Source organism: Meleagris gallopavo, chromosome 26 (assembly GCF_000146605.3).
Source record: "Meleagris gallopavo isolate NT-WF06-2002-E0010 breed Aviagen turkey brand Nicholas breeding stock chromosome 26, Turkey_5.1, whole genome shotgun sequence".
In the NCBI taxonomy this organism is placed as follows: Eukaryota; Metazoa; Chordata; class Aves; order Galliformes; family Phasianidae; genus Meleagris; species Meleagris gallopavo.
The window spans coordinates 797,737-821,310 of record NC_015036.2 but is presented as its reverse complement, the minus strand read 5'-3'; the positions used below and the strand labels follow the sequence as shown (position 1 = coordinate 821,310).

Below are 23,574 nucleotides of genomic sequence, written 5' to 3'. Positions count from 1 at the left end.
TGCTGCATGCAGGGGAGAGCTGTGCTTTAAATTGTTAATCCCACTCCAAACCCATCAGCTAGTTGTGCTTCTGCCAAAACCAGTTGACTCCCAGCTGATCCCATCCATCTTTGATGCGGCTCCATTGGAGGCAGCCGTGGTGGCCCTGTGCTGGGATGGTACCTGTCACTGCTTCACAGCCCGTGGGAGAGCTGGTGAGGAGTTTGTTAAACAAAACCCATCGCAAGCTGTTATCTTCTACACTCATCACCCAGATTAAATGGCACTTAATGGAATAATGAACCACGGGGAGAAACATACAAGGAAACTTCATTAAATCTTGTTAAAAATGAATAAAATTCTGAATCAATTCCCATTAGTGAATGCACCGATATTTCACATATCTTTAGGAGCTTTATTATGCATTCATGCATAATCTGATACAATGATGGCTATTTTCCTCAATCTCCTTTCTTCCTAATAAGAATGAGCAGGACAAAGGATTGGGTACTGTACTCTCACGTGCTTCTTAAAAAAGAATTGTATGAAATATTTAAGCAATGTCTTTTGCTTGTCATGGTCATGCTCTTATTGTGTCAAGTCAGATTAGGTAAGTATACAAATGAGAGTAAACAAAGGTGACAGATAAATGAAACACATGGTTACCGAATTGTCAGAGGCCCCCAGTACAGCCCATCCATAGGTTCCTCACTGGGCTGCTCACATGCAACCATCAGAGAAGTTCAGAAGAAGACCAAAGCTTCAAGCAAGTTTCTCATAGGACCAGATGTTTTTCTCCTTCTGCTCCATCTCTGTCTTGCATGCTTTCAGCTCATTTAAAACCTGAGTGGAGCTGAGCAAACAGTGGAAAACAAATTTGCTTAAATGATCATAATTAATAATATTTGGAAAACACTAGCATTTAGAAGTTCCTGCAAGGCTCATGCCTCATGGTAGAAGCTGGAAGAGTACAGTCCAGGTGCAACATGCAGTTCAAGTGTGTTCAGTGTCCTCCCCCAGGAGGATGTGAAAGCGGGATGAGATAAGCCAGCAGAAACCTGGCAAATTCGGCAAAAATTTGGGCTGCAAATGCATTGATGTAAGAACCAGCTTTCTGGGTTTGTGCAGCACCTGGCACTTCTTCACCATCAGCCTAGCAAAGATCTTTAAGTACCTTCAATCTAATGTCTACAAGAAGTTTTAATGCTTACTTTTCCCCTCATTTGTTGGGTATGATCATCTCAGATGAGCTCAGAATGAAAGGTGCCAGAGACAAACCCAATAGGTGGGCGTGGGCAGACAGATGGAAGAGCCAAAAGTAGCAAGGAGGCAATATTGGTCAGCATGTTAAACAGGAGTCAAGGCATGATAGACAGTGAGACACCAGCTGCTTAGCTGTTGTCAGGGTTTTAATAATAATAACCGGCTTGTTTTGCATAAACTAGCTGTGTGCATAATTCATGGCTGTAATAAGCTGATCATTAGGAGAAGACTCAGCTCACCTCCTAGCTGCATGTGGTCGGACCACGATGTTGGGTACGGAGTGCGGCGGAGGAGAGCCATTAAGGAGGCATATGAAAGAGGATAATTTATTCTAATTCGAAAGACAGCTTCAGCCTGACCCTTTTGTGCTCACTCACCTTGAACAGCCAGTTGAGCTTCGCTAGCGTAAATTCTCTCGGAAAGCAAACTTTTCCTTCAAATCCTCCCCACTGGGAGCGTTTCAAAACATCTCTCTGATTGCAAAATTTCCACTTGTCACGGACATGCCCCGTTGCTTTGAATCCAGGCTGGGCTGGATCGGAACCCATGGTGCAGGTGAAGGGTCTGGACTCGGAGCCGTGGATGAGGCAGTGGCAGTAATTGCTGCTCTATGAGCAGCCACGCCGGGAGAAGCTTTAGAGAGCCAAGGGATCTTTAGCGAAGGCGTAACAGGAGCTGAATGCAAATTAGAAACGTTCAGATACAAATTAAACGGCAAGGGTAATTAAGCCCTGGCTCAGCTAACTGAAGACGGCGGTAAATTCTTCACTACTTCAAGGTGCTGGATTGAGACACTGTATTTTTCTAAAAGTCGCTCTTGTGGAGAGTTCATTAGGCTCAGAGAGGCACTCAACAGAGGAGAACCTTTGGGAAGTCAGACTAGAAGGTTTTGTTTCCTTCTGGCCTTAGAATTGTGACTTTCTGACTTCTTTGTTGCATATTTATGGCACAGAAACATCAAAAGGCCACAGCTGGGTCAGCAAGAATGGTGTGGATGTGAATTGCAGATTCCATAATCACATTTTCAACTGAAATTGATCCTTAGACCATGAAGACATTTGTAAATATTTTCAAACAAGGAATATGGCGGGGACTTTTTCAATCTGTTTGCAGGCAATTTGCAAACAGAAAGCCTTGGCAACACTGGCTGAATACGTAATTAACGCTGTGATTTATGGGCCCAGCTGTAATTTCTCCCAACCTCCCTACTCCATGCCAAACGATCCGGGAGAGGAACAATTCGTGCCTCATTTTGCTGCTCCATCTAATCCCGAGGTCTGAGGTACCCATATGTCAGAAGGACATCTCCTTTATCCAGAGAAAATAAAGAAAGTGGATTGTCTGCTTGCTTGATGGACATGGGCAGAGGGGATGGCTTGTTATCCTGGTGGGACGTGCAGTGGATGATGTTCTACGCCTTTGAGTTGCAAATATTTCAAACTGATCCATACATGATATGCATGGAGCAGGTATTCTCAGCAATGCATGAACATGGACGGTGTAGCCCCATCTCTCCTGCCCTGGCTCCGTCCTTGAGAAATCTGCCATCAACCCCTGCTGCATTGTTGCTGTTTCTCCCCACTTTGTATGGTCCCTGCTGCTCCCTCCCATTTCATCTTGTAGTGAAAATGCTGTTTCACAGCCTGAAGTGGTGATGGAGCACCTGGTGGGAAGGCAGGGCCAACCCAAGAGAGCTCAGGTGTGTGCAGTACTGAGTGATGGAAGGGATGGAGCCAGGATCCACCCCTTCCCAGATCTCATTTAAGGATTGGCAGGGGAGGCAAGGTGATCTTGCTGGAGATCCCTGTATGCTTGAGGCCTTCTGAAGGTAAGCAGCTTCTTTTCTTCATTTCTGTACCCACAGCAGTTGCACTTGGGCTTGTCCTCATTTGCTGCAGCCCAGGACTTTACCATCCCACTCTTCTTGCTGTAATTTCCATCACGTTATAACATTACATGTCTGTATGGAGCTGTCTAAAGAAAAGTGAACTTTTCTCATTTTTCAATGGAAAAGAAACTTTTTTGAAGGAAGGGAAGGAGGGACAAAGGAGAGGAGGCTTTATTTTTCTGAGCCACTTCTTCCTGAAGGAGCTGGTGTGTGATAGACAGAAAGAGATCCGGTCTTGCTATTGAGACATCAGGTAATGGAGAGCCAACCACATCTCCTGATAAGACATTACTTAGCCAGTCGCTTAATGCACTGGTATCCATTCTTCTTTCCCCTTAAAATGGGGACATTATAGTTCCTATTTCTTATAGCATTGTTGTGAGCCTGATGTTGTTAAGGTCTGTAAAGCATCTGAGAGCCATTAGTGTATTTTGCTTTTCTACCACTAGAAAGCATCCAGCTCTGTATAGCACAGCAAATGCTATTGTCTCCAAAGTGCCCATTGTATTTAAGTAAGAACTGAAAAGATGTGCAGCCACTGAGAGCAGCCAGCATAGCCAAGCCAGTGCACACTGATTGGTATGATGTGATTTTACAAAATATCCTGGAAGTCCTTCATTCTGCACCAGTCCATCCCAAATTGTTCACTTTCTGAGGTCTTCAGTGTGTATGGGCTCTTTGCAGCTGCAGACAGCCCTGCCTATGGGGTCCTTTCCTAGTGGTCATCAGTGCTATTTGGTGTTCAATGGGAAGTCTGAGATGGAAAGTCATCCCCAGCTTCTTTTCGCAGCTGGGAACAGCAGTGGGTGAAGTGTTCTCCCATCAAGGCTCCATCCCCTTCACTGTTCCACTTTTATTGAAAGTGTAACTAAAATCAGGCAACCCAGGGAATGCAAATCTCTGCGATGAATCTCAGCCCAGCACAATGAGGCAATGAGCGGACCCAAAGTTCTGCATCCCCCCTGAGATAAAATTTGATTTGATAGCCGAATAAATCCCTCGGGGCCATGTTAGCTGATCAAAAGTTTGGGGGGAAAATCCTGGCCCGGTGTGATTTGTCTGTCAAATGAGAGTGAAAGAGAATAAATTTCCCAAGCAAAAACTATTATCCTTTCAGAAAGTGACACCAAACCTGTGATTTACTCCATGCCTGGGTGCTGAGCCCCAGCCGATGGCATGCGGGAGACATCATCCTGAGAAATAACCTGGAAAACAAATCCCATCAAAGCATCATCTTTGCTCTGAAGTTACGGCACTGTGACCTTAGAAGCAGCTCTACAGTTCTCTGTGCCTCAGTTTCGCTCTTAGAAAAAGCAGAGGTTTTTTAGATTTAAAGTAAGAAGCTCATTTTTTGAGAATGCAAAGGGATGGAAAGCTGTTGGGTGGGTGGCGTGGGCAGGGAATGGGGGGATGATGGCTCAGGGCTTGGCTGGTGGGCAGCCTTCCCCCTTCCCTGCCCTCACTGCCTGCCTTGTGTTCGCCGTACGTTCAATTATGCATCGTTCTCAGCTCTCATTAGAGACCTTCAAACAGCCTTGAAAATATCCTCATTCAGGGCTTATTTTGTCCTCGTTAAATTTTTATCTGAGCTAAAGGAGGAGGATAATGGCATTAAACCCTACGCAGAAGAACAAGAATGAGCTCCAAGAAAGACCTCAGGAGGTGATGCTGTGCAAACCCCCCCTCCTCAGCCCATCCTGGGCAGGGAATAGGATTTCAGGGTGTCAAAACACTCTGCTTTTCAGAAAAGCAGTGGGGAAGCTCTTTGGATTGGAAGGATGGATGGGACCTGCATGCAGATGGGTTTTACCCATTTTCAAGCCACCATGCTGGCTGCCTCCTGCCTGGCTTTGAGAAATCCCCTTCCTGCAAGCACTGCTTATTTTGCCCATCCCATGGCCAGCTCTCTAGTGTCTCCTCCTCCTCCTTCCCACATGTGCTGCCTTTAGCTGAAAGCAAAGAAAAGCATCTTGAAAGGACCAAATGGAGAGAAATTGAAATACATGCAGAGGGCTTTTCTGAATATATCTGTTTATTATTTACATTTCCTATTGTCCCCATCACACTTGATCCTTATTCCCTTCCAGGCCACCCTTTTTGCTTGGAGTCTCTGTATTTTGGGGATCAAGAGAACCAAGGAGTGGTGATGAGTGACCTGGGGTCATTGGATGCTCTCTGCTGACCCTTTCCTCCATCCATGCCCTGGGGTTGCTCATCTTATGCCTTGTCCATGCACTCCTTATCACCTCTTCTCCTTAAAAAGAAGGGAGACTTGAGGATCCCTTTCACTAAATTCTTAACTACTTGCCTGCGATTTTCCCCAAGGGAAAGTTATTAGCAGCAACTTAGTGTCTGATGGATGGCTGTGGTGCTGAGGCTCTGTTTTGCATCAAGGCTTCTAAAGATACATCATTTAAATTCACGTGGGCAGGCATGTATTAAGTAAATGCCAAGAAAAATATTTATTACAGTAGGGAAATTGCACTGCAGCTTTGTCTGTGTGCATATTCCTAGTGATTTAATAATCAATTATTGCATCGGTAGTCAATATTCTCCTTATTAAATCTTTGCAGGAAGTCGTCTTGAGAACTTTCACTTAAAAAGGTGATTTTAATTTTCTTTTGTAATTGTTCTTTTGTTTTGCTGTCGGCCACCCATGAGCCTTGTATCCCTGTTCAGCATCCCCATGGCAGACTGTGGTGAGCAACCTCCTGGCTGTGTGTTAATGGAGCCGCCAATTGATTTTTATTTCTGGTTGTATTCACTTTTTTCTAATCTCCCCCCAACTTTTTTCTCTCTTAAGAGAGAATTCATTTCATGATTGCAAATAGATCACTGTAAACTCAGAGTAATGGAGCAGTAATTACCTAAGAAGTGATGGATTTGGGTGGATGCTGTTGGCTAAATGCTCAGAGCTGTGCTGTACAAAGCTGTGAGTCTGGAGCTGAGGAAGGAAATGCTTTCCAATGGAGTAGAAGTGTCTCCCCATGGTTCTGTGCTTTGTTCCCATTGGAAATGCAGTCTCCAGAGCACAGTGCAGGGTGTCTCAATCACCTGTCAACCCAGCAGGTCCAGGACATCCCTCATCCTACTCCCTTCTCCTCAGGTGGAGAGGAGCCACTGTGCAATGTTGGGCATCACTTTGTAAGTGGACACGGCATAAAAGTGGTGCTTTGGAGCAGTCTGCAGATTTTTGGTGTGGTGGAGCTCGGGTGTTGTTGCAGGGTTGCAGCCATGCTCAGCATCCCTCAGTGCTTCGGAAGGGAGGAAAGCAGGTGTGCAGCCCTCAAAATCTAGGGGAAGCAGGGTCAGGACACCTGGAGAGAGTCTGCTTTTAGGACGAGCCACTAGTGGGAGCCGTGGTCACACACAACCCCGAGCAGATCTCGGCTCGGTGCCCCCACCCGGAGCAGAAAGGGCCCCGCATCCCTGCGGAGCTCCGACCCACCTGAAGGCTTTCCCAGCGCCTTCTCCATCGCTCCTGGCAGCTGTCCTCTTGCCTTCAAGCTGAGCTTTGCTCCAAAGGGAGGAGCGTGGTCATGGTGGGCGGGTGGAGACGTCTGCTCTGCCCTTTCCACCACGAGGGAGCTTCCATGGCCCCAGTGGAGAGCACTGGACTTTGCACAGAGCTTTCTGCTCCTGCCTTGGTGTGGGAGAGATGCTGGGAGCAGATTTCTGCTCACCTGTAGAATGGAGGTTCACACCGCTGCTCCACAGATGTGGGTGAGCACAGCTGCTCTCGTTCCTGTGCAGCTGAAATGCGTCTCCCTATTGCATCTCCATCTCAGTGCACAAATGGACTGATTCTCATGCGTGAATTTTGCAGTTTTTTGGCTCTGTTGCTGCCCCAAAATGCTTCCTTGTGGTGCAGGAAGGTGGCCACAGCCATCTGCACACATGGGGAGCAGAAGGGGAAGAGGCACGTGCAGAGCTTGGGGTGCTGCTGGCCCACAGTGCCCAAAGCAGAGCTGAATGAGCAGCTTGGTGTTGTTTGTTCAGACCTCGGTGACTGTGCTTGAGGAGGAAATGATATCTTATTAGGGACTCTAATAATGTTCCAGATCATCCTCCGTACAGAGCTGATCTGAAGGATTAGCAAAACAAATGAAGTAATGACTTTTCTGTGAAATTAAAATTTTGTAAGATAATCCAAAGTGGAAATAGAAATTTTATTTCAATTATGCATTAAACTTTCTCAGCTCATTTTTGGGTCAGGATTTTGACTCCAGGAGAGATTTCTGGTGGCGCTGGGCCAAAATGGGCTCAGACCCTGCACTGATGCACTTCTGTGCACTGCCTAGTGTGCTTGCAAGTGTTCATGACAATCCTTCCCTTCTCAATTAAAATCCCAACTGCAAGATGAGACCAAGCTGCATGGGTGACAGACTTTGTCATATGCAGTAATTGTGTGAATAATTGAAATACCTTGTGTTTCTCACAGCTGAGGAGCCCTGGATGGACAAGCAGTTAGCAGGTGGGCTATCCTTTTCCCTTACTGCATCAGAGACCTGAGCAGCCTCAGGAAGGTCTTGGGCTGAAACTGGGACAGGGTGGATATTTCAGATTTGGTTTTGGAGAGTTCCAGTGCAGCAGGTGAGCTCCTTACCACCAAATTCCCAGGAAACTCCATTTCAGACTGCTCCACCGAAGGGACTGTGCTCTCAAAGTGGGGATGAAGGGAGATTCCAAAGCCTCCCTGAAGGGACAAGTGTGATGAAAGGATACTTGCTGCCACCGAAAGGTTCACTGCCACAAAAGGAGTTGAGCAGAGGGGAACCTTCAACAGAGATGTTGTTCCACATCCTAGCAGCTCTGCGGATCTGCTAATGCCCAGGAAGGAACAAAAGAAATAAATAAAAATTGGGTCATTCATTAACAGCCATAATCTACAGTGTGTCATATCTGGTTAGGCACCACAGTGCATATCGCATGCCTCAAAAGCAAGGAAATGAGAGGTTAACGCATTTCCTCGGTTTAGTGCACTGTCTACAGACCGCACTCTTATCTTAATTGATACAGCGTCAGCCTCTCTATGCACACCTCTGACAACAAGCCTGGCTTTTGTCCTCTCCACTTATTAAAGTCTCCACTTTGGGTGATAGAAATAAGAGACAGGCTTGCTGAGGATGCTGCTCTCCTAGCTGCAAAGTCTAAGGACTCATTTTTTTATTTTTTTTTCCCCACCTTCTTCCAAAGGAGACATTAAGTTCTTTTTGCAGTATTTGCATGCTTTGCATTTGTGCTCAGTAACAGCAGGAAGGATCCAGCAGTGTCCACGCTCCATGTGTTGAGGAAGAAATCACAAATTCAGCAAGATTCACATCCCAGATGGGAACATGGCCTGGAAATCTGGAAGCAGGTGTCTGTGGACAGGTAGCATATGAAGTTCACAGAATGTTTCTACGAATCATCTTGGTTTCAGCATTTATTTTTCCCTGGAGAAAAAGCAACAGCCGGTGTGGCTGGAACACTGCCCAGCATGCTGAGCGAGGCTCACAGCTCACTGCAGGTGAGCCCCACAGGTCCCACACATCCGGGTGTGGGAAGAGGAAGAGGGGATGATAGGCTTCATCCCAAGCCTCCATCAGCTTATCATGGTGAAGGATCGTTCACCTTTTGCACCTTAATTTAACTCCTCATGCCCCAAATATAGGTTATGTTCATCTCACCGAGCTGCAGGGCACAGTAAAGTCCCTCAGAACCTGTGTGGGGGTCCTTTCTCACCAAATTGCTGGCTTTCCAATTGCAAATGCTTCCAATGCCTTCCAAGCACCAAAGAAGACCTGTATCTGCTTGTGTTGATTCTTCAGGTACTTCCATTGAGGTGGTGGGATGCAAATCTGCAGAGTGAGGTGGTATTTGTTTTGGTTCTTATTTCTTTTTCAATACCAAAGGGCATGTTCTAGTTTGACAGCTGTGTCACCTGCATGGCAATGAAACAGGGTTTGCAGACAATGGAAATGTTGGTCACAGCTGGGAGTCACCATGTGGCAGACAGCACGCGTGAAGGTCCTGAATGCTAAGGGGAGGAGAATGAGGTGATGGCTTGTGAAGCATCTGCATCCTGCAAGCAGCCACACAGACCTAGGCAAAGCAGAATATATGCAGGAATAAAGCATAGGCTGTAGAAAATAAAAGAAAGTAGGATCTATCATAGGAGCACCGGGGACAGATCTGAGGAACGGCATTAGCTGCGCTTACCGGCACTACATCCCCAAAGAGCCTCATTACTCCTCAACACGCCATGTCAGCACCCGGCAGGGAAAATAGTCCGTGCTGATGTCTTCAGACTTCAGCAGAGCCATAATGGGAAACAAATTGCGCGAGACTCCCAGGCAATGGAGTGATTGCAATCTGCATTTGTGCTCTCAAGCGAGCTGGGCTTCAGCCGGGAATGTGATAAATACCGGCGGAATTAATTCTCTGAGTGCAGCACTGCTCTGATGATGAACAAGACTGACAGCTGTCAATGCAGCTGACAGCTTGCCACTGTCTTTTGGAGCAAATTCACCTTTTTGATGTCAAATAGTGTGTTTACCAGTCAGGGCTTCAGCTGGTTTGGGTCTGTGGACAAGTTGAGCTCATTAGTGTGAGCTGCTTCATTGGACACGGAGATATAAAAATCAGTGCTGGGGATCCCTGCAGCTCCCCAGGAAAGGATGCGATTGCCTATAGCTGCGTGCTGGATGGAAGATGTGCTTTGCTGCCTGGGTAAATGCTGGTCCAAGTTGTCACTAGATGTGATGCTTAGGCTGCCTTCTTCCATCACAAAGCTGTTTTTAAAAGTCCCCTTTGTAATAAACATCTCTGACTGCTTTGGAGGATGTTTTTATTCACCTCCTTCCTCCCTGGCCATTTTCAGTTCCTGTTTCCAGGTTTATTCCTGCCGAAGTCACCAACTTTGCTTTTTAATAAAAGCTAGGACTCCTGTGCAACTCTAGGATCAAAGGATTTAAGGCAAAACCCACCAATTTTCACATTACTTCGACCCCAAGAACTGGCAGTGCTTTAGCTTGGGGCTTTTCCTACCTGAAGTTGATTAAAGAGAAAACTCGAGAGTTGGAAATGAGCCGTAAGAAATACCAGCACGAACTTTTAGTGGGAGGAAGAGGGGAAAGTGGCAATGAATTGCTGTTATGCACATCTCGTAGTCCCTGAACGCGCTGCCGAGTGTGGTCGTACATCCATACACAGGCAGCCAGGAGTCCATTTTCTGGACAGGGAGGTGGATATATGGACCATTATATGTCCCCAGCTGGAGAAGAGTGGCTTTAGCTTCATGCACAGACTGCTTTTATGAAACTCTCAGCGTTGCTGCAGGCTTTGGGCATTTCCTCCTTTATTCTCTTGGCTTTGTAGGATGTTATCAGGCAGCACAGACATCATTGCTCCTGCTCTCTTGATCTTAATCTCTTTTCCAGTGCTATAGGAATTTGGAGAGTGAGACCAAATCCTGCAGTAGTGCTCATAAACCAAGATCTGTATCGTTTGATCTCTCTAAGATTTTTCTACAAATATCATAGAATCATAGAACCATAGAATGGTTGGGTTGGAAGGGACCTCAAAGCTCACCCATTTCTGACTGTCCTGCAGTGAGCAGATCTGCCAGCCACTAAATCAGGCAGTCACATCACCCAGGGCTCCATCCAACCTGGCCTTGATCAGCTCCATGGCTGGGAAGCACCACTCCTAGCTTTCTTCTTCACCTTCAACACCGTGGCTCTCAGCAGTTTTGGCCTCACGTTTCCTTTTGCAGAGTGGGGTTTTTGGTTTCCCAGCTGCTGTGAACAGGATCTTATGCCCTTAGGGTTAAAAGAATCTTTTCTGTGGACGTGGCAGCCCCTTGCTCTGCAGTGCAATGCTGTCGTTTGGGAGTATTTGCACTGAATGCAGTGTAACCATTTGCTTTTTACAGAAAGGCAAAGTTTTTTCAATAGGAAAGTTATTTAATTTTAATTAGTGGTCAAGATTGCTCTTCCTCATCTCCTGTTTCTGTAATCCTTCCCTTAAATTAAAATGCAATTTCTATAATTGGAAAGGCACTATTAACACCAATTCACACAAAATAGCTTGCACATGAGGCCCGAGCTGCCACATGACCCCAAAAGCAAGGATGGCCGTAATGGGAGTACAGGCTGTTCTGCAGCCCCTCTGCCTTACAATGCTGTGTCTGCAGCCCTTGCTGCACCTGTGGGTTAAGGCCCGTGGTGCTTAATTGAGTTATCCAAACTTCTCCACTTTCCAGCAGGGTGGACTTCTCCGGGGGTTTTGAACCGAAACAAATTGCCTCTTTTTCGTAGTTAGATCTCCCTGGGGCGAAACGCTGCAGCAAATTAGGTATTAACATCTGTATAGCTCTGTTATCCACCATGCCAATCACAGCTCCGTAATTGCCCACAATGTCTTCCCTGAAGGATGCCTGCTTGTATGTTTAATAAAACAACCAAACCAGGTCTCAAATATCCTTGCTCCTATGAAAAATTCATAGCTGCTGTTCCAGGAAGTGTTGATCTGCTGCACGCCTGCCATCAGCTGCGGGGGAAAGTCCTCCCCGAGCCCCTGAGAATGCTGTCAGCATGGTGACATCCAATGGATCCAATTGGAGAAGGCTCTCCCAGTGCCAGCATCCCAAGCATCCTTGAGGAACCCTTAGCATCCCTAGAGATGCACCCCAGGGATGCAAGGGGGAAAGGGGGGCAGTGAGCTTGGGGGATTTAGGGTGAAAAACCCAGGACAAGGAGCTTCCTCTTTGCTAGCAGCAATGTGGCATTGGTGCTCATTGACATAAATGTTCTTCCCGTGCAGAAGTGAGTTGTAACTCACCCCCAAGCTGGGGCTGCAGCATTGGTTGGGACTTTCCCAACCCCTCAGTGGATCGAGTGCTGCCAGCAAGCAATTTTAAGCTCATCTCCTAAAATATGCACCAAAAAATGTAGCGTAAATTGTATATTTGATTGTAAAAATTGCAGTTCATGCTGTGTTGCTTAGTGACATAAATCATCAGCAGCAGGGCAGCATACTAATGCTCAACTACTGTACGGAGCTGACACGGAGCAGCCTAGGTAAGGATTTATCTGCCAACCAAATGGTGTTCCCAGGAGAATGGCACAAGCAATTCTGCATAACAAACACCTCCGCTGGCTGCGGGACGCAAAACCAGCACAAATGTATCCTCCTGCTTGTTCCTGACAAAGTGTTTGTTCCTTCCTGGAGGAGGCAAAGGGGAGAAGGAGAAGTTGTGTTCAGTTTTCTACTGGAATTTGTGACTCTGATGGAGAAATAAAAGTGCTCGAGTGTGCACAGCAGAGTAGTGTTGATCCGTTGTTGCTACCAGCAGAAACTTGAAATGAAGGGGAAGATCTGTAGGTAAGTTTTGCTGAAGTTTGGTGACGACGCACAGTGTTTTCCAGAGGCAGTGACTGCAGGCTGAGCATCACGAGCGCTATGTTTTGGGGGGAAGCTGAGGCACAGGAAGAGTAGGACGCATAGCGAGCTCACAGCGGTGTGGAATCCTGATGATCTCCCAGATGTATCCCCCACGTGTGGGGCTCCCCTGACCTTGAGGACACTTACAGATGCCCAGTTCCCTGCCAGAGCTCAGGATCCCCTTCAGAGAATCACAGAATTACAGAATCACTCCTGTGGGAGAAGACCTCCAAGATCTCCAACCTCACCCCCCCATATCCACTGCCTACATCCCTCAGTGCTACATCCCCACAGCTCTGGATCACCCCCAGGGACGGTGACCCCCCAGTCCCTGGGCAGCTGTGCAGTGAAGCACTGCTCTTTCCCCAGCCTCTGCCAGCACTTATTTTGGGTGGCATAAATCCACCCCTTGCCCCATGGTGTTGTCTATGGGAATTTCAGTCATCAGTAGGTGCAGGACATGAGGCAATGAGCACTCTGGGATCTCGTCATTGGAGCCGATGGCTGGTGAGCTGGGAGGATAGATGTGTTTAGTAGTAATTAGAGAGGTTAATAATTGAACAGATGATGAAGCGGGGCACAAGGAGATTGAAGCTGAGGTTTGACTAAGGGGTTTAGATGCACGCGACCAATCACAGGGAACAAGAAGAATTTGATGATACAGGGGGCAACTTTCCAAAATTCCTTAAAGCCCAGCAAGAGATGGAAGAAATGGGAGAAATGAGCTCTGGCCATGATTTATCACGGCCCCAATGCATCCTGGCACCCCTCTGAGCCTTTCCTGGGATGCTCGAGGTTCCTGAACTGGCTCTACTGGCAGATACTCAGCTCTGCATAGAGGCATCAGGAGGGCTTTGCTCCTTCTGCCTCTGTCATTGCAGTCCCTTCTTCCCAACAAGCCCTTATCTCCTCATAGCTGCTTCCCTGGGCGTTGCAAATAGCACTATCTGTTTTCTCCCCAGTGCTCCAGAGGGGAAACTGGGCATTTCATTTCTAAATAAACCCTTCGTTATTTTTTTTTCCTTACTGCTGCCAAAGTGGTTGTAATAATAATAATTAATCATAAGCATGGAGCTCTCTTTTGAATGGGACAGTATTAGTAATACTTGGCTTGCCGTATCATGCTTTACAGACATTAACTAATTAATCCTCACAATGCTCCCCTGTCTTTTACTCATGGTTGCATGGAGCAACAAAAGGTGCTTTGCTTTTTATCACGCTTTCCTGAGCGAGTGGCAATGAGCAGCACCAAACCTCTGGGATAAAACCCTTTGTAATGACCCCAACAAAAAAGCCAGTTGGGGTTGGAGATGCTCAGCAGCATCCCAGGGCCATCAGCATCCCCCGCCCATTCTCCTATCACCCAAGGAGAAGAGGGGAGAGGGGTGCTTTGAGCAGGGTGTGCAATTTGGCAGGGTGCCCTCCGACCGCCAAGCATCTCCTGTAAGGATTAACAGCTGAATGCAACGTTCCCCCATTCCTCTCATTTCCTGACTTGTTCAGGTCTTTTTTTCCCCTCTCACCAAGAACAATGCGAGGGTTTTGAAGCTGGAGCTGTAATGATGCTGGAGTCTTCAGTTTCCCATTATGATTCCTCATTATGAAGTTATTTCCCCATGATTTGAAATATAAATGATGCCTTTGATGTCTGCATTTTTAAAATTGCTCTTTTTAATTTTCTCCCTTTAGTTTTTTTTTTTTTTCCCTAGCCCAGCCCCAACCCCCAGCACCACTTAACTCAACCCCACCGCTCCGCTGCGGCGTTGTAAACACGGCTTGGGCAGAATAAATAAACTGCCTCGAATTGCAAGATTTTGCTATGAACAAATGGGATAATTGGGGCAGCTGGAAAAAAAGAAATGGAGATAGAAAGAAAGAAAGAAAGAAACAGCTTTGAATGCGATTTATTTATTTATCTTTTTTTTTCTCTCAAGGAAGGGGAAATAAATCCCAAGCCACCCCACTTTCATCACTGCACAAAATGAGATGAGCCCATCTGGACTGGGAGCACTGCTGTGTGTCCCCTGAGCTGTGTCCCCAGTGCAACTCCTGTCCCATCCCCTCCCTCCCACAGCAGCACAGCAGGACAGGGTGCTGTGGTGCATTCACAGTGGGGATGTGTGAGCTGCAGATAAGACCCTGCCAATTTTGCTCTGAACTTACTTAATTAAAAGCCATGGACTCCTGGTGCTGGGGTGATGCCAGTTCTGCTATCATCCCCAAGTTTTCTCTTACACAAGCGAATATCATGGCCTTTTCCTTTGTTTCTGCAACTTGCACAGCACCGCGTGCCTCCCCAGGAGCACAGTCCACAGTCGGGGTTGCATGGTGTGGCCATGTATGCACCAAAGCTGCACTCCCTCATTCTCCATGTGCTCCAAAGTTGAGCACTGCCTATAGGGCAGCAAGGAGCAGTGTGGGGGTAGAGAAGACCTGATACGCTTCTCTTGGCAAAGCAGTGCAGTGGAATGCCAGCATTTGTGGGCAGCAGGGAGCCCGTGAGCACCGCCAGGCTTTGCTTGCCTGATGCTGGCAATGAAAGCCCCAAGGCTGCAAGTTTAATTAAAAATTATCGTTTGGTTTGCATGGTGGGGGCCCAGCCTTCCTCAGGTAAAAGTGAGTGCAGACAGATCTGCAAGTTCAGCAGCAGGTGCGTTACCTGCAGTGGCAACTAATGGAGCGTGGGAGTGGGAGGCACTTTGGGGAGCAAATTGGAAGGAGAGAGGAAATTGAGCTCCAGCCCAGGCTGGTAGCATCCCTTGGGAGAGCTGGGGAGAGGGAAGATGCTTCCCGAACAGCAGGACCGGACTTCTGCCAAAGCAGATAAGTCAAGGGGAAAGCGATGCTCGATTATTTTTATTTCTTCAGCTTAATGTTGCCCTTGCCTGATGCTTTGGCTGCATTTCCAACCTGTCTCATTGGCACTCTCATTGGCAGAGATGGATGGCATCCTGGTGACACCAGGCACCAAGGCAGTCATTGCAACGGGATGACAAAAGTTGCCGGTAACTTATCCAGCTCAAAATGAAGTCAAAGGTGGCTGAGGTCCTATTTAAAATCTACACGAGGCTTGTTTTTATCAGCCTCCCTCTAAGCTGGGCACGTTATTATTTTATAAAAATAAGTTATTAATAGGGAATCAGGCTCAGATGAAAAATTCAACAGCGAGCGTGATTTAAGTTTTTATCTTATAACAATGTCCACAGAATGGATTTCTTCTTGAAAAGGACAAACCACGAATTAAAGTGATAGTCAGATGATAAAAAACCTCACTTAAAATATATATTTCTTCCCCATGTTATTAATAACATGTGGGATTAATATTTTAAACAGAATGAATTTTAAGAACGTGATTTACAAGCCAGATTGAAAGCTTTTCGCTGGGATTGTAAAATCGTGGCCAGAGCTGCCCTCAGTCATTGCGAGAGCTCTATGTATATTTCATAGCTGTTAAACGTAGCACTTTCATCCTCCCCCCTCATCTTCAGCATATTGCCTTCTCTTTATTCTCACCCCCAATGCCACTGCTTCGCTGGGATGAGGGGATCTGCTCTGCACAAAGCCCAAGGAACCCTTTGCCCAGCAGTAATTCCATCCCTAATGGTTGTGGCACTTCCAAAGGGCACAGAAGAGTTTCACTGTCTGGTTCTCATGCACCAGAGCAGGATGGAGAAGTCCATAACTCAGCACTGAGTTGCAGCCGGGCACAGGATGCATAATTTATCCTACAATTCCCCATCAATTGGTTATGAAAAGTGCCCTCTCTGTGATGGGCTGTATTAAGTATGTACGAGGGAAGAGATAAATCTAGTTCCCAAGGAAACTAACTTCCAATTACAGATCGTGGGCAAAACTTTACTTACTCCTCAGTGTCAACACAAACTTATTATTTGATCAATTTGGGAGTCAGAAAGCAGAATTTTGGTGCAGAACAGAGCAGCATCGCTGCATATAGCATCCACGTATGTCCCTTCACCACTCGCTGTTGGAAAACATTCAGCTCGTCCCAGCTGTAGTGCCAGGATGAGTGAGGAAGGCTTCAGTGAGGCTGCAGTGCCCTGAGCAGGAGGAGCTGGGGGAGATGAACTGCCCTGCTGCAGCTTCTGGCTGATGGTTTGCCAGTGCTTTTGTGTTGCTTCCTCCCAGTGTGGGGATGTGGAAGCTGTCTGCCTTCCCTCACTCAGTAAGGCTCTTTGCTCTGCTTTTGCATGGCTGTTTTTCAAAGAGGGCAAAGCAGAAGAAAGAAGTTTGATGGATTTGCCTGTTAATTACAGCAATAAATAAGAAGTGGCAAAGAGGCCATAGTAAATAATAAATTAAATAAAGAGGTCCCTAGCACATGGTCTCTCCCTGCCCCAAACTCTTTTGTTCCCAATGGAGAGCCACATCCAGCATCACCTGATTTAAGAGCTTTGGGTTTCCCATTCAGTGTCTCCATGGGACTGGCTTCCTGGCGGGCTCTAGGCAGCTTTTTCCCTTGGTTTTAGGTAGTTTAGAGGAGAAAATAAAGGGGGAAAAAAAAGCAAAACAACCCCACAAAAAAAAATCAACCTAATAGCATGGGAGCATTGGTATACATAAGGCTAAAGGGTGAAAGATGATACTCTTTGGAAATAAAGGAAGAGGAGTGGCTCCGGACACATAAATGTCTAAGTGGGGATGCTTAAATAATTCAAGCAGAGGAATGAATAAAAGCAAAATGCCTGGTCAAGGCAGGGGAGGAAGAGGTCACAGCGAATCTGGGGAGAGGGAGAAGCACTGGACTGAACCCAGTGTTTTGTGGGGCACAGTCTGGATTCTGCCCCTCCAGTGCTTTCCTCCACCTCATAGAGACTTCCAACAGGTGGATTCAATAACTGCTCCTTTTTTTCCCATTGCAAATAATTGCAGATGGTGGAGTGGTGGTAGCTGGAGTGGGGGACAAGTGATTGAGTGCTCAAATGGCATCACAGTTCTCTTTGCAGCACTGTAAAAAGGCAAAGCTATAGGCTGTCATTGCCTTAAAAGTAGGACAAATATTACTAAAGACTTTGCAAGGACACGGATGGGACGTCCCGATGCTCTCAGCGTGAGTGAAAGGGGGAAAAAAACAGGGAGAGAGGAAGGGCAAATAAACCCCTCACCTCCTCCACCAAATTGCTTTTACTTAACAGTTTAGGTCAGCTTCAAGTAGGTCACAAGGATGTGTGTATCTTCAGAATAAAGTCTTTAATCGGCTGATGGATATGAAAAAATAAATTACAGTGGCAAAATGTAATAAACGTTAAAGGGAAAATGATGAGGGTAATATAACTACATTGATTTAACTAGGATGATATAGAGGAATTGTCTGGTTTATAGGTCTTTAGATGTCTATTAGTGGCTCTGTATTAAGGAATAGGGCTGTTCTCTTGATATACTTAAGAGCTGTCAGTAATTCCTATTTCACAGTCGGCTGCTTCAATTCAGAGCGCGCGGTGCAGCCCCAGCGACCCCATTGCGGGCGTGCTGGAGGGTGACGGTGTGCTCAGGGCTCCTGTTGTGTGCTGGATGGCCGAGCATCGCTCAGCAGCAGTGCTTGGGCTGAGAGGAGACACTGCGGTGGCATTTGTTTTAATAACTCCCTGTGCTATATGGCACGCTGCAGGGAAAGTCAGCTCATGTGAGGGGAAAAGCCCCCAAACCTCCAACCTTTGTGAGCTTTGTGAGTCAAACCACCTTTCCCACAGATTCTTGGGGGCTTATCTGAATTTTTAGGCTATTCAACACGTATTTTTATTCTTTTGGTCAACACGTATGTGCCTAATGTGGGCGAGTATATGGGAAATTGGTGCTGCTCACGCTGCTCTCCCTTCCCTCCTGCTAATGAGCACTTCGGCACAACAGCCACAGTGCTGCAAGGGAAGCCCTAATGGGAACATCAGAATTATATGAGAGTTGGAAGCAGCATCCCACTTCTACCATGCTGCTCAGACAGCTCACACCGAGCCTCTGGATACCCCTTGGGTGCAAAAGATGTTTGTCGTCTCAGAGCTACATTTGTAATTGAGAAAAGCACATTCTGGTTGATTTTGGAGAAGCGAGGCAATGCCAGGCCCAGCAGCTCAGGACCATGGAGATGTTCAGTGTTCTTCACTTTGCTCCCTGAAGCCAGGAGCATCGCGGCCTCCTCCAAGGAGGGAGTTTTGCTGCTTGAAACAAAATCACCAGCTATCATACCTTACCAAGCAGAAGGACAGACAGGCACAGCTCTCTTTGCAGCCCACTCACTGCAGGGAAATAATAACTCTCCTTAATTAGACCCGCAGGGCTCACGTCCCGTTCTGCAGAAGGCTACCATGCAGCTGATGGTGGGGACTTTCCTCAGGCTTTTCCTTCGAAGTGCCATTGGCCACCTTCCTCTCTGATTGATAACCCACTAAAACGACCCCCCAAAATGTTTTGTTTTCCATAAACTTTTCCAAGGGGAAATGAGACATTTCCAGCTTGTAAAGGTCAAAAAGATGGGAGCACCCCGTAGTTTGCTGTGGATAAGAGCAGGGGAATGTTTGGACAGCATCCATCTTCATCCCACCTGGGAGGAGGCAACCAGCTCCAGGTGTAAATACACTGCAAAACACGTTGCTCCTCATCAATCCTGCAGGGGCTGTTGCTCTGGATGCTGCGTGGTTCCTTCCAGCCTGGCTCCACACTGGGCTGCAGTTCTGCAGAGCATCCCATGCTGCTGGCTGCAAAAAGGCTCAGCCCTCCGACCACAGAGCAGCACAGAGTGTTACAACGAAGCCCAAATGAAACATGGAATAAATAAGAGACAAGATGGATCTGATCCCCAAACTGCCTTTTTTTTTGCTTCTTAGCAAGAGAGGAACATTTTGAAGAGCATCAGAAACACAACGGAAAGTTGTTTTGCTGGATATTTCATAACATTCTCACCCGAAGCACTTTGGCTGCTTTTTTTTTTAATATTATTTTTATTTTTTATAGCTTAAAAGATGTTTTTATTGAAAATCTGTTTTTTGGGAACAAGAAAATCAATGAAAATATATCAGTTCAAGCTTTTGTTAAAGAACTATGAAAAGGTCCCTGTGTGCAAAAAAGAAAAAGCCTAAATGTCTCATTTGGATCAGATACTGAACTTCTAAATGTCTCATTGCGTGCTGTGAATCCACACCAAATTCAGAATTGTACCCAATGGTTTGTGAAGATCTGAGTGCTACTGTGAGCAACTCATAAACCAGAAACAAAGGGCTGAAACCATCGGAGGAATGGTTTGCAATGATTTATTTGGCTAATTCCAGCCATGACGGAGTTCCTGGTGCTCCGATAATCTCTTTAGCATCGTCAGATTGTGCGTGGTGTGAGGCAGCTTTACCCATAGCTGTTCCCTCCTGCCTGCTGTTAGCATTAAACAAACACAAAATAGCGGTGCAGTGCAATTGATCTGACACTTTTCTGAGCTTTCTCTGCCCCCAAAGCATTGAGGTTTCCCTTTGGGAGAGTTCTGTATTTCCACCCTTCTCTCCACGCCTGCCTTCCGCTAAGCGCTCATTGCTCTGAGCACGCATCGCTCCTTCTTTATTTCTATTTTTTTGCTGGACATATTCCAGCAGATCTGGACTGTGTTTGATATCACTCCCAGCAAAGCATGCAATGTGCACAGATTTCAGTGAAGTGTGGAAGCAAAGCAAGAGATGTTTTTATCTCGCGGCCTCTTCCCCGCATAGCCCTCAGCTCTCCATCCCAGCTGCGTCCCCAGAGCCTCCATCTGCCCCAGGGGGCTCCTGTAAGGGTCAGGGATGCAGAGGCCAATGGGCCCAGCAGGGCCAGGCACTGTGGGATGGAGGAGTGGCCCAAACCATGCATCCTGTGCCTTGCAGGTTTGGGAGCAGGGGCAGGTCCCACCAGAGCTGAACAACGTAAAATAATGCATAGTACATATGTATATACAATAGCAGCTACAGAGAGGAGGAGGATTTCTGGAGCACTGGAGCAGCCATGTGGATGGGAGCATCCGTATGGACATTCCCAAAACTGCTTCAGGAGGGCAAGGAAAAAACCAAGTCAGAGAAAAAGGAAAACCCCCCAAAACTCTTTGTCACAAAAGGCTGAGGTGGAACACGACATCTTGAGAACAAATATATATAAATATAACGTGGAGAGAAATGTCTGTGCATGGTGGGAAATGAATGCATGCAGAAAGAAACTTGTCAATGTCAAGCTGTTCTGGTGAAATATTTCTCACAGCTAACATTGTCATTCTCAATCTAAAAAAAACGAAAACCCAAAAACCACCAAAATGATGCTTCATGTTCAAAACCCTTTGGTTTGGGCTTTGGGATTGGACACGTAGTCCTTAACTGGAAATGGAGCATCCTTGGCTCTGCTGTCCCAAGACAAAAGCCAGCCCGTGTCCATTTCCCCATTGCTCCAATTTCAGGACCAGCAGCAGACAAGGAATCCACTAATCACAGCACTAACAGCCTCAGCAGTGTGATAAGGTCATATCCAGGCAGCAGTCGCCACTCTTCCTGTCACCTCTCGTCAGTCCTTGCTCCCCAAATGCCATTTAATTAAAGATTGCTTAAGACTTTCCCTGCTTAAGACAATTCCAACCTGGGTTTTCATTGTCAGCAGCAGGAACAGGCGGATTTGTGCAGGAGGATGAGCCAGCGGCTGGAAATGCTGCTCCAGTTCATGTGGATATTAAAAACAAGGAGCCCCTCCAGCTCTGTGTCCTCTCTGCCCTTAGATAAATAAAACACCAGGCTGAGCCCTGCAGACAGCAGCTCCGCTGGGGCCTTTCTCAGCCCTTCCCTGCTCGACCGCTTCCCCCATGCTGACTAATCCATTCATTATTAGTTAATAATGAGCCATGCTAATTAACAGCAGGGACGGAGGCTTCCCCTGCTCTGTGCCATGCCACACATACCCCTGGCATGTTGGATAAGCGAGGAGGTGGCCGACATGGCTGCATGGTCACCATGTGGGACAGGAACCTGCTTTTAGGGACACTTCCAGGTCTCCACAGAAGAGAAATTTTTGGATGGGGATGGAATTGTGCAGGAAGGCTTCACACCAACCCTACCAGCAGGCTGTGGGATGAAGGAGGGGATAGGATGTCTCACATGGGTGGGACATAATGTTTATGAGACACTGCGGGGTCCCCAGCAGAGAGACCCATCTCAGCCCTATGGGGGACCCTGAGAGGCTCAGATCTTCTCACACAGCCACGGTTCCAAATGAATCCCAGATGTGGGGGCTCCTAAGGCATCACTGCCCAAAGGCACTTGTCTGCCTGCTCCTAGGGGGAATTTGGGGACAGGACACAACTGAAGGGGGAAAATCCCACCCAGGAGCTGCAGGGCAGGAGCAGCATGGAAGTGGAGTGATCTCAGCACAGAGCTGCTGCTGCAGAGGAGCGTCTCGGGCTGCTGAGCTGCTGGAGAAACAGATGGCACTGGGTTAAATGTGAACTGCACATCTAAAAAATAAAAATGGTGCTTGTGCCCTTCCCTGCACCTTTATGATATATACAGATACAGAATGGGGGTTTATTTTGTTCGGAGGAAAGCATTTCTCTCTCTCTCTCTTTTGTTGTTTCGGACTTTATTTCAGTGTCTGCCTGGCACAAGCTGGGGAGAGCAGCTGCTCTAGCAGGGGGCTTCAGCTGTGGGAATGGGCAGAGCTTAGGGAACAACCAAAGCTGCAATGCAATTAATTGCAAGAAAATCCTAGAGGGGAGCGTGCCAGCATCTCCATATCCCTTGGCCATTTTCTAGATGGGCAAAGCCCTCCAAAAGAGCACAAAAGCAATGGGAAGATCTAAAAATGCCATTCGCCAGCCTTGCAAACTCAGATCATGACTGCAGAAGGGGAAATGCCCTTCTCCACTCCACCAGGGATTGGGACACGCTCATTTTGCTGCTGTCATTAAGATGATGTCAGCATAATTACCTCACCCAATGAAGAAGCCTGTCCCTTTCTCCCACTTATCCTCCCAGAGTGCAATTATTTGCAAAAGGCTGTGTTTTCATACAGGCTGGATTCAGAGGGGCAAATGGAGAGGTGAGAGCCCCAGCAGAAGGTTTGCAGTGGGGTCCGTCCTGCCAAGCCCTGCCCGGAGAGCGGCCCATTAACACAGGTGGGGCAGGCAAACAAACGCTGTGTGCAGCAGGGCACTCAGACAGCTGCAGTTAACGGAAGGATTGCTATTCAGATGGAGACAAAAGAGAAAATGTGCGTTTTTGGAAAAACAAAACTTGCACTGCTTTTTTTGTTGTTGTTGTTGTTGTTCTTTTTTATTTTCTTTCGTTTTCTGCAACCCAGCAAGAAAAATATATAATTCATGTTGAGATGGGGAACAGCTGAAGGATGTACAGCTGAAGCCGTGGCTGAAGCAGCAGGAGGGGACCCAGCAGGAGGGGAGTGCAGGGCTGGGGAGGGCAGTGAGCAGAAACACAGCATCATGAACCTCCCAGGGGCTGCACTGCCTACTAGGCAGAGAGGTCAAGTGTTTGGATATGATGTAGTGGCAATGCTGAGTCACGGCCTGAAGCAGTGATGGAGCACCTGGTGAGAAGGCAGGGCCAGCCCAGGGCAGCTCAGGTGCATGCAATGTACTGAGTGATGGAAGGGCTGCAGCCAGGATCCACCCCTTCCCAGCCCTCATTTAAGGGTTGGCAGTGAGGGTGAGGGGGTATTGCTGGAGGTCCCTGCATACCTGAGGCCTTCTAAAGGTGAGCAGTTTCTTTCTTGTATTTTTGTCCCCACAGCTGTTGCATTTGAGCATATCCTTGCTTGCTGCAACCTAGGACTTTGCTACTCCACTGTCATTCCTGCACTTTCCATCACGTTACAGTGTTACTTATGGGCTTGCCAATTAATTAAATTTCTAGTTGGCCCTTTGAAGAAAAGGGGAACACCCCCTCCCAGAAAAACAGTTTTTTAGGTGTTTTTGAAAAATGGCAGAGAAATATTTTGGCACTTCTGCAACAAAGCCTTTCACTTCAGAGGTATTGGGATGAAACAACTGAGTGATT

The 23,574-nt window shown here is 47.1% G+C and overlaps 2 long non-coding RNA genes across 2 annotated transcripts in view; both read left to right on the top strand.

Annotated features, from left to right (window-relative positions):
• Positions 1–3,034: 3,034 nt before the first annotated feature.
• On the top strand, positions 3,035–8,015 carry LOC109370991. The gene is made up of 2 exons (XR_002121596.1): positions 3,035–3,070; positions 7,572–8,015. It is a non-coding gene; the product is annotated as an uncharacterized LOC109370991 (long non-coding RNA).
• A 15,212-nt stretch (positions 8,016–23,227) lies between these two features.
• LOC104914340 overlaps positions 23,228–23,574 on the top strand; it is a 6,905-nt gene continuing 6,558 nt past the window's right edge. Inside the window, exon 1 of the long non-coding RNA XR_795960.2 lies at positions 23,228–23,271. This is a non-coding gene — a long non-coding RNA (uncharacterized LOC104914340). The remainder of the gene's footprint in view (positions 23,272–23,574) is intronic.